Source organism: Gymnoscopelus microlampas (assembly GCF_963454915.1).
Source record: "Gymnoscopelus microlampas genome assembly, chromosome: 8".
In the NCBI taxonomy this organism is placed as follows: domain Eukaryota; kingdom Metazoa; phylum Chordata; class Actinopteri; order Myctophiformes; family Myctophidae; genus Gymnoscopelus; species Gymnoscopelus microlampas.
Window position 1 is genome coordinate 9,661,659 of NC_139945.1, and position 12,210 is coordinate 9,673,868.

The following is a 12,210-nucleotide window of genomic DNA, read 5'->3' on the forward strand; positions in this document are numbered from 1 at the left end:
CTGTATGCAATGTTTTAGAAATATGGAGTAAATTAAGGACATTGTCATCCGGCACCATTGAAATTCCTAAAGTGGCCACTATTGAGCTCTATTCTCTCACATGCCGAATTAACACCAAGCAAACTATTTGGACATTTGAATGACGTTGAAACGCCCGGCATTGATTCACACAGTTTACACAGTCACCCTGGCAGAGGCTTTAGCTCTTTTTTTCACTAGTAAGAGACCACACCGTCTGCTTAAGTTGAACAGATTTTATTGAACGACAATGGGTGGATGTGTGTGGATGTGGAACCCGGGTACGGCGAGACTCAGGGTGGGGGGAGAATGTCTCGGGAGCGGACAGCCACCGGGGCTCGATCAGGTAGCGTCGCCTTCGCTCGGGATACTGCCCCCCCCCCCGGGTTCCTGGAAGAGAAGAAAGGAAGCGAGGTTAGTATTGAGGCAGCGGAGGTAGTTGGGGTGGACGGGGGGAGCGTTCGAGACCACGTACTGTAAGTAGTAGGAACACGGAGCTGAATTTAAGCTCATCTACTGTGGTGATTGTGACGTGGGATTGGCTGGCTGATAATGGAAGGCAGGTGTAGGTGATAAGATGATGGCGAGCGGGGAGTTGCCGTGTTAAGCAGTGGGAGGTCTCCACTCCTGAACTTACGTTGTATACAACTGCATTTCTCTAGTAAGAGACCACACCTTCTGCTTAAGTTGAACGGATTTTATTGAACAAAAATGGGTGGATGTGTGTGGATGTGGAACCCGGGTAGGGCGAGACTCAGGGAGCAATGTCTCGGGAGCGGACGGCTCGATCAGGTAGCATCGCCTTCGCTCGGGATACTGCCCCCAAAGAGCAAGGAGATGGAAAGCGGATAGTCTAGGGACGGAGGGGGAGCGAGTGTGGGGACCCCCTTCGGGGGGGAACGGAGCGACAGATTACGTTCAACCCAGGTGGAGATTGGCATTTCGAACGTCCTGGATGTTACTCCCGATGTAGGAGTGGTAGGCCTGGGAGGACCAGCGGTCGAGGATACGGATCAGGTGGTCCAAGAGACCCTGTTTGGAGGCGGTGGAAGCGGCACCGATGCGGAGGGAGTGGCCCGAGTAGAGCTGGGAAGGAAGGCCGGACAGGGTTAGAATTTGGCGGAAGTGGCGGTGGAACCAGAAACGAGTGGCTACGGTATACCGGTCTCTGTGGTAAACAGGGGGTCTAGTGGTGTGGCGTCGAGAGATAGTCTCAAGGCGACGTAGCGTGAAATGGGTTCGTAGGGACCGAGTGGGGTACCGGTTTTGAAAAGGTGAATGACTGAGGAATGCCCTAGCGGTCGGTTTTGCTACGCCTGAGAATGAAGGTGAGGGAGTCAGTGGAATGGAAAGCGAGGTCGGAGAGGCTAGGGTGACGTGGGGGGTTGAATTGGGAGGAGGAGGACGTGAACTCGGAGCAGCGTAGGCATCCGAAGAATGAGAGCATGCAGGAGCATGCATTCGAGGGTGAGGTCGATCAGGGGGGAGTGGTAGCCGGAACGGAGGGTGACCAGGCAGCTGAGGAGCAGGTCGGAGGTGAGTGGGTGGCGTCGGGAAGGAACCGGAGTCTCGCCGCCCGCGAGGCCTCGGAGCAGCATAGAGACGTGGGGGTGCGTAATGGCCGGGCAAGGGGAACCGTGGATTAGTTTAAGGAAAAAGTTGATGCCGCTCAGGTAGACGTGCAAGGTGGAGGTGCGGAGTTGGAGTCGGGAGTGGGCGTGAGTGACGAAGGCGGCGATGATTGAGACGTGTGTGGAGGGGAAGGGGACGACTGCGGAGGCGTGGAACCTTTTGAAGGCGTTCCAGGCGGTGAGGTAGCTGGTGAGGGTTCCGGGCGAGTATCCGTTGAGGACGTGGTGACGGGCTTGGACGAGGAGGTGTTGAAGCTGAGGGGTCAGAGGAAGACTGTCTCCGAAAATGGAGGAACGGGAGTGGGGTGAAGGTCTGCATCCGGGGCTAACTGCCGAAATCTCTGAAATGAGAAGCGGGAGAGGGAATCGGCAATTAGGTTGAGGTGACCGGGGATGTGCGCTGCGCGGATTATGAACTGGTGGGTGACGGAGGACCAGGTGAGACAGCGGAGTAGGGGCAAAATGTCGGGGGAGTTTTATCGGCCTCTATTGATGATGTCAACCACATGCAAATGAGCATCTAGCATGTAGAAAGGCTTTGTCTCTCAAAAGCCTTAGATGTTACCTGGAGAAGAGAAAACCATTTGATGTTCAAAAGCAATATTTCAGTGAGGCAGAAGGCTTGTTCTCCATAGATCAGTGAAATGGTTGTCAAAACAAAGTTGTCATGAAACATCTCCTACGGTGGTGGATAGCTAAGATACACTAGTTAGGTATGCAGTACAGATGGCTCAGACGCGCGCTCGGGCGTGCACGCACACACACACACACACACACACACACACACACACACACACACACACACACACACACACACACACACACACACACACACACACACACACACACACACACACACACACACACACACACACACACGTACAGTATGACTTTACTTGTGAGGACAGCAATTTTATGATGGGCATTTAAAAACCTTTTTTTCTGCCATTTGTAACCCTAACCCTGAAGCCGAAAATAGCAGATCTACAAGCTCACAACGTGTCGGGTGGCACATTGTGAGCTTGTACATTTCCTATTTTAGGTACGTGTCCTGCACACAACTAACTCCAAGCCCAAACCCTAAACCTAACCTCTCAATGCCTAAACCCAAGGAGAATCTTAATCGTAAGCCTAACCATAAAACAAGATTCTACTATACTTGTGGGACAATGGCCTTCTCAACTATAGCAATTAAGTACACGCACACACACACGCACACACCTTACTGCATAATTTGCATTGCATCTTATAATTGGCTTTTCCTGAGACACTGGAGGGATATTGCAGCTAGTGACCCAACTTTAAACACTGAGGTGGAAGGAGAATTCAGATTTCTTTACTCTCCCTGCCCCCGCACCCCTTTTTTCTTCTTATCTCTTTCTAGAAAGAACAAAACAAACAAAAAAAGCTAGCCTAAATGATATAGCTAGCGCAAAAACACATTTCCTCCACTTCTTTGCACCTGTAACCAGTGATGACAACGTTTATTCTAGATTCTAAGCTCGCGAGTGTCCCACTGCAACGTGTTGTGAGCTTATAGATCAGCTGTTTTCAATTATGTAATAATAATGTAAATAATCTAAAATAATTGTAGAGGAGTAAAAAGAAAACATTTTGCCTCTTGAGTTGCAGGGGAATCCATCCATTTGATAGAATCCATGTAAAAAAAAATTGCCTAATAAAATACCTCAAAATTGTATTTAAGTACAGTACTTGAGTGTAAATGTACTTAGTTACTTCCCACCACTGGTGGCAAGATGATTTTTACATTCAGTACGATACAGTATGAGGAACCTGTCATGATGTGTTACAGGATGAGAACACAACCGCCCTTTTAAGGTATCAAGGTGCGTACTTGTGGACTTGATATACTGTAACTCTCTAGAGAGAGGCTCTGTTCTGTCATTACACTTTACCAGTGGCTTACTTCCTTGGTACAATATACTGTAAGGACAGATATGTCGAGGAAAACACTTTTTTTTTTAAAAGATTATTTTTTGTCATTGTTATGCTTTATTTCAGATACTGGTAGGTCAGTTAGAGACATAAACGAGGAGCAGGGGGAGAGGAGACACATGCAAGGCAAGACGGGTTGGATTCGAACCCTTGTCCTTGTTCTCTGGAGGATAAGCATTATGGTCTGTGATCCACCGGGCTTTTTTTTTCTTATTTTGTGTTTTGTTTTTTAAACAAAACTGAATAAATAGGGGCCATATATCAATATTATTATATACAGCATACATTTGACATGCCTTTAATGACATACCCAAAACAGATATGCCAGGTTGAAAGTGGTTATAAGTCTGTATGTGTTCTATAAATATTGAACCAATGAAACGTATTAACAAGGGCGTGTGACTAAATAATAACTACATTGGACGCATTTCCTGAAAGTAACGGTTTTGGACATACAAGGTTTCTGCCTAATACAATTGGAAAGCAATAGATGAGACAATGCAGTGGCAGGCTCTAGCAGGATTCAATTTCAGGCCGGCACAGGTAGCTTATACAGTAGCTCTTCGGATGTCGAAGTCCTAACATCCCACTTCTCACACCCACTTAAATGACTGTTTGATTAGGTTGAGGGATTGTATCCGGCCCTGCCCACCCAGACAAACATCTGTTCCAAAAGCCTTGTTGAGACGCCATTAGCATGTGAAAATCCAGACAGCCTGCCTCCTCAACAGCTACATCGCAAGAGCTGTCATCCCACTTACCCCGTGGTTAACACACACACACACACACACACACACACACACACACACACACACACACACACACACACACACACACACACACACACACACACACACACCTGAGTGTGCCTGGTCAGAACATCATAATTGCTGCTTCCACAGGCAATAAGGGTGGGAACGAGAAGTGACGTGCGATGACTCACCGAGAGGCACAGCAGATGGTCCACCTGGGAATCTAACCACGCTGCCACTCAACACTCTCATGTGATTGCCTTGTTTGTACAGCATACACACTTTTATCACGCCTCACATGGTTGCTGTATTTTGTTCAATTCTTATCACTTGCAGGACCACTTCACCGATTTTCAATCTATCTGCATATTATTGTCTTCACTAATTCTCATTTTGAGATGGTACCATTTCTGCCCACTCACTCTGTGTCTCAGAGGAGGGCTGTGGACAGTTCAGAAACCTGACTACCAGTGACATGATCCATTGGCAGGTGTGGTAATTTCAAACAAGATTTCAAACTTCTTTTATTTTTTGTATGCAAGAACAATGGCTTCTATTTCAACATGTTACTGCCAGAAATAAAACATACGCCACTGCTGAGAATCTGCGTTTTCCTTAACTTTCAACTAGTCACAGAATATTTATTTTCAGTCTGATGGAGCTCCCGACCGTTGGAAAACAAAGACGTGTTTCTGTGGTGTCCGTGAGAAAAAAAAGGATTGCATCGCGAGCCACTGTTGGCTAGTCGTGGGGTCTCGAACGTAGCCTAAAATGGCCGCGTCCACAAGAAAGTGGAGGAAACAACACTTCTCCAGATCCAATAACATGGAAGTGGATGTGGCTTTTTGGGGGATTACGTCATTTCCTGTTTCTATACGTCACTGAGGGTCAAGTGTTGCCTCATGTGTTAGCGAACAACGCCATCTAGCGTAGAGCCACTGAAAACACAAAATCTCGTCATTCTCGTCACACATTGGCAGTGTGAGCCGTGACAAAATATGATGAGAAATGTCGTCATTGGCAGTCAAAGAGTTCCAAGAAGAGAAAGGCTGAAGTTTATTAGCTTGGAATCCTCGTCGATGATGTCATTGGTAGGCTGGTTTCTGAACTGTCCATAGCCCAATGAGATGCAGAGTGAGTAGCTTTATGGAAATGTGTGAGAATGCCCGACTTGCGGTTGGAAGCAGTACAGAGGCCAGGAGTAGGGTTTTACCCGTAGGTGTATTTATTCATCACCACTGACATATATGGATAAACTGTACAGCACCCTTGGCATGGTGGTGTTTGTCTCTCCACTCACAGCTCTCCACTGATGTCAACTGGTAGCCTTTTATAGCCAGCTGAGCAAATGAGTTTAGACTGCACCATGTCAAGGGGTGTTTTCTATCTAGCGTAAATACATAAATAACTATACAATAAATACATAACCCACATCAATTATCTTAAAACTTCAATGAACAAATACATATAAATTATTCACACTACTACAACATTACACAACCACAATATCCTTAGCAACTACAAATGTATATCACAAACCCCCTCTGCCATTCTACCTTGGTCCCGCCCAATTACACTGGCCACAGAACCACTTGGTAGCTTTTCAATCATGACTTAGCATTACCCTCTCTCCTAGACTGCCCAGACAGTTACGCCACACATCCACTTGAATGCCCATACAGAAGGTGCAGGACAAACAACAATTCCATTCCTGATGATGAACTATTGATCGAAACGTTGAGTGCAATAAAAACAGCAGAGCTTATTCCACCACTGTGCGTACCTTATTTTCCTTTATGAAGTGGTCCTTCAAACTCTATTCTTGGTTGGCCAGAGTCCCCCAGGGGTGTATACCTGCCCCCTTCCTGTTTTTGCGCTACACTAAATATCTTCGCTGCATATTCACCCCAGAATAGGAAAGCTAGTGTTCATGTGGTCAATGTGATTGTTTCATTTGTAAGCCCACTTGTTGCCTAGATTGTAATATGATTGTCTTGCTTTAGATTGAACACACAGCAATTTGTAGTTAATAACTTCCCCTCTGGACACGAGGCAACGTTTCTGTTTTGATAATAACCGAAAAGGTATGTGACAGGTATGCGTTAGATCGCATATTTGAATAGCTTTTTTTTAATTTATTTTTTAGATCTGACGTTCATAGTGACAAAACACTGTCAAAAAAGTGTTCTGTCACTATGAACGTCAGATCTCACAAAAAAAAAAGAAAAGCTATTCAAATATGCAATCTAACGCAAGGCCTACCCGCGCACGTTTTAAGCTGTGGCGGACCCAGGATGGAGTTATGACATTTTCTACTGTACCATTCATCGTAAGATATCATAACATCATAGAAAAGGTAAGAAAACCTTAGTCCAAAATTCTCCTTTAACACTTGGGTTTGACCGTAATATCGAGCTGTATGGTCTTTAGAGCTCTTCGAGCTACTGTTTGTTTGCTTTTTGTATCCGCGTGCCATCAGGTCACGGACTTGCTCTCCTTGTCGATTATGTTGTGGCTGCTGGGCGAGGAGACAACTTTTGTGGTCTGATGCCGTTGCAGCAGCACAACATAAACTTAGTACACAACTCTGCTTTTGCAGTCATCAGCTTTAAAGGTTTCGGTCTACAACAAGTAGTGGTGGACAAACCTTTTCCGCTCTGGCGCCACCAGAGCAAGCTTGCCTGGGGAGCAAATTGCGCTACACCATACATGGGCAACTGGCGGCCCGGGGGCCACATGTGGCCTCCACCTTCACATAATGCGGCCCCACAGGTTAATCAGAATACTGATATATTATTAGTAGCTTATATATATCTATATTAGTAGCTTATTGACTAGTATTAAAAGTATATAGTCTTTTTTTATGTCTAATGCATTTGTATTTAAGTTCATAAAGTTAACATAAGTATAACTAAATGCATTTGAAATTAAATTAAAAAAATACTTTTCAGGATTCCAATTCAAAAATAGCCAAAAAAAATCTGGATTGCACTTAAAAAATAGCAAACATAGCAGATCTACAAGCTCAAAACGCGTCCCTTTGCGACGCGTTTTGAGCTTGTAGATCGGCTATTTTTGCTACTTTTGTGTGACATAGAATGGCATTTAAAAAACTGTAAAATACGGAGATAAGAGGTGTCTGCCCTACAGTAGCCTATATGCAATGTGGCCCTCTGGAGTGAGAGTGGAAATAATTGTGGCCCTCTCCATCATCAAAGTTGCCCACCCCTGCGCTACACTGTAGGTCCGGTGGAAAAATAACTCAACCACAGTAGGCCTACTTACAGTAAGTCTAAGTACAGATACTCTTGGTATACTCCAAATATTACTAAGTGAAATTTGCTCTGTCAAAAGTAGTCCTGTATGCTTTTAAAGATACTTAGGTATCCAAAAGTAGGCTACAAATTACAAAGTATTTTTTTTTTTTTAACACATCGGGTGCCAAACACGGTCTGAACCGTGTGTTTACATAGTGGCGGTTCCGCCGCTTCGGTGCCGAACACGGTCTGAACCGTGAGTTTAGTCTTTTTGTTTTTTTCGTTTTTCTCCGCGTGGGCGGGGCTAGAGCAGCTCTGGGAGCACCCATTGTAATCCTGCGAAGGAAGTGCCAGATCGCTCACCGGAAACACATTTTTTTTCCCCATCCGCTTTCTGTCTATTTCCCACTTTGAAACGCCTATATCTCCGAATCTGTTTCCTGTGGGGAAAACCGGTCATGCGCGATGCGCGATCCCCCCCCGTTGTAACTCGCCAGGGTAATGTTATGGTTCCAGGCTGTTGCCAGGCTCATGGGACAACATGAATCGATGCTTTTTTTTGCGTGGATGTGCTCGTCGCGCACGCGGAAGCGTTAAACAGCAAAGCGCAGTCAATGGGGAGAATGCTGGCACCCACGGTAAGTTGTTATGTAAAAAATGCTGGCACCCGATGTGTTAATATATCAACGCATTGCTGTATTGAAACATTTTCCCCCAATAAAATCTAATATTTGCCAAAAACATTTTCATCACTTGACATGTGACATTGTGAGCTTGTAGATCTGCTATTTTCACTATATTTGAATTAGGGCTTATAAGGAGTTAATTCAAAATGTACTTTTTCCCTTCCTAGCAATGTAGCTGAGTCAAAAGTACAATATTTGTCTTGAAATGTAGTGGAGTGGATTATCCAAAAATAACAGATACTAAAAAAAAAAGGTAGAGGTGCGTTCGTCACATTTATCCGGCCATTACACTCATGGCCTGCTGGTACAGGCTTCTCCATCAGCAAACCTTGCCCCTCCTCCCTCTCTGAGCTTCAGTCTCATTCATTCTAGTGCCTAGGGGCCGACCGCCAAACTCACTAGACCCTTGGCTTCACGTTGTAACCACTAAAACCCAATACTTCATTGAGTGGTATCCCCCCAGGGGCCTTGGCCCCTTCATTTTCTCCCCTTACACAAAATGATTCCTACCCTGTGGGCTGTGGCCCACTGGTGGGCCGTGAGGATATTGCAACTGGGCTCCCGAACAATTGTTTTTATTTTATTTTAATGATGACATAACATCAATATGAAAAGAAATATGTAACAAACAAAAAAAATGTCATAATATTTTTTCTTTTAAAACATCTCTTAAATATGAGCTTTCATTGTGATACAGATAAATAGCAACTTAAAGTATGCTCATTTAGTTCCATTGATCCAAGCTGGAACACAATGGGTGGGCCACGGATGCTTTCAAGATTTTCAAGTGGGCCCTGATCCAAAAAAAGTTGAGAACCCCTGCCTTACACCAAAGATCACTTTATTTTACTTTATTTGTTTATTTAGACGGGACACCATATCTTAATTAAAATGACATAACAATGCCAAGTAAATACACCGGATTTAGCAAAGATGCTAATTTACATCCGCAGTCCCCACAGAAAAACATACAAAAACAGTGGAATACATTACATTATATTACACAGGGAAACAGAGCATAGAATGTAAATACAAGGTACAAAGGTACAACGTATATCTATTTCAGGCTAAGACTAAATCAAGTTCCACTTGGCTCGTGTGGTATTGCACTGGGAGATTAGCAGAGTTTTAAAGGGCCGTATATATTTGTATACTAAAATGAGTTGGGTATAACACAACATGTCGCAATGAGATGCGTTGTGAGCTTGTAGATCTGCTATTTTCACTGAATGCTCGTCTGTGACATGTCCAAAATAGGGAGGCTAGGGTTCAAGTGGTTAAGTTATAAAGGACACTGTTCATGCTGTTGCTGTGCAGTGTAACTACTGTTTTTACTTAATGTATAGTCTCAGCCTTCCTGGGTGTCTCTCCCCCTCCCCTTATAGTTGAGGCACTTTGCTGTGGCTTGTAACATGTGCAGTGTAGCCTAATGATGAGCCTCCTGCAAGTGCATAACCTTACAGGCCCTTACGCAGTGTGCCATTCTGTTATTGTGTTTTTAACCTACATGCCTGCACCCTGTCTAACCCACTTTTTTTTAATGATATGTTTTACTGACCTACAAACCCACAACGTGTTGCAGCGCGACATGTTGAGAGCTTGTAGATCTGCTCCCCTCCAAAACCACGTGATACTCCTTCCCGGGCCCCCTCTGTTCCATTCATTCTACAGTCTGGCCGCAGTCAGTGGCGCGTGATTTGGGAACGTACGGGAGCGGTTGGCAAAACCCGCCCCCGACTGTCTCCACTGGCTGAATCACGCCTGCTTGAAAAGTACATAGGTGGGCCTTGCTGTATGTTATGCCACGCATTAGTGACAGGACACTGTTACTAAAAAAACACAATATAAAAGACAGCTTTTGTGCATTTGTGCAGTAGGAGCACAGAGTTAAAAGTAGGAGAGGCGTTCTCACATTACCTATTTTCCTGTAGCAAGTACTGTACTCGACTAAATTTGTACCGTTCAAATTTTTGGCGGAATAGTCGAGTACAGTACTTGCTACTCACGTGAGATATATGACAGTACAGACTACTGAGACTAGGCATTTGGTGATAAGAATTATCAATATTAGCATCCATGATCCATCCATCTGCAGGCTGGCGGACGGCTGTTACTTAATCTATTGAAATAAAGAAAAGGAACAGATGGTTTTCTGCTGAAGAAACAGCAATGAAAGCGACCAATTCCAGAATAATCATTATCTCAATATATGTCATCTATATTCTATATCATTATCACAGGGATGCGGGGGTCAAGAGAGCTGCTCCTGCAGTCTAAAATCTCCTTATTCAACTGGGGGGCTGGGGAAGGGTACAACTACCTACAAATTATACTTGAGTACAGTAGCCTACTTGAGTACATGTACTTAGTTACTTGGCATCACTGCCTAAAATCAATACGTTTTGTATTTCATCTTGGGAAATGTACAGCTAAGCATCATAAGCACAATGATGTACGGGACAACGTGTTTATGATGTCTCATAAACACAGACGTAGAAAACATTCAGCTCACATGAACTACATATCAACAAGGTCTAGAATCCTATCCCAATCAAAGTTAAGTGCCCTTAAGTTCTACATGTCATTACTGTATATACATTGCCCAGCCCAAGTCGTCTAACCCTGTGCCAACTTATCACAGAGATCTAGCATTCTGCTGCTTGGTGTCTCTTTGTGCATATATTTTCTGTCAATATGGTAATTGGGACTTCAAAGGAACATGGCTAACGTGTCCTTTAAGAACTTGATATTGATAACAAAAATAAACAGATGTATTTTTGTACTCCAGCCTCTTCATCACGTCCGTTAATGCAACTGATTTCCGTCAGTGGGGAACCACAACTTATTATACTTAATAATAAGTTTATGTCATATTATTCCAAACCCCCACCCCCCCAACCAACCAAACACACACACACCCACACACACACACCCCCACACGCACACGCACACACACACACACACGCACGCACGCACGCACGCACACACACACACACACACACACACACACACACACACACACACACACACACACACAGCTGAATAAATTCCTCATTCCTCGTCCTTATTGTCTCCGCCAGGCCGAAAGGCATGGCGAGAGAGTATGTTTTACCCCCTGTCCGTCCGTCCGTGTGTCCGTCCGTCCGTCCGTCCGTCCGTCCGTGTGTGTGTCCGTCCGTCCGTCCGTCCGTCCGTCCGTCCGTCCGTCCGTCCGTCCGTCCGTCCGTCCGTGTGTCATTCTGTCATTTTGTGTACAGCTAATGTCCGGCACCGTTGGCTTGATCGCAGCCAAACTGTGCACACACACTCCCTGGATGCCAGAGCAGAACCTCTGCCCCACATTTTTCACATAGGCTTGTTATAGCGCCACCAGGAGGCCGCTTTGTGCAAAACATATTTTTTTAATGTACTCCTACAGATTTTGCCCAAAAATCATGCAAATCAGTACACAGTATCTCTATAGTCATTAAACAAAACCAGTCTTTCAGATTTTTCATATTCCATCTTGATTGGCTAAAAATGTCTTCCAAAGTTTGTAGGAGTGCTCCGTTTTGAACAAAATGCCTCAAATCATGAACACAGCATGCCATTTCCATGATATTTTGCAAGCACATTGCATTAGGCCGAGGAAGAAATGCAACTTGAACATTTTCAAATCAGCCTCATGGTGGCGCTATAACAGGCCCATTTGTGTTTTTACCTATAACTGCACCGATCTATGTAAAACTCTGTACTGTATGCGCACTCCCTAGAGGTCAAGGAAAAACCTTTGCCCTGCATTTTTCACTTCTGCCTTTTATAGCGCCACCAGGAGGCCGACTTATGTAAAACATATTTCTTTATATTACTCTTTCCAAATTTCACGCAAATCGGTACACATGATCTCTATAGTCATGTGATCAAGCCGGAT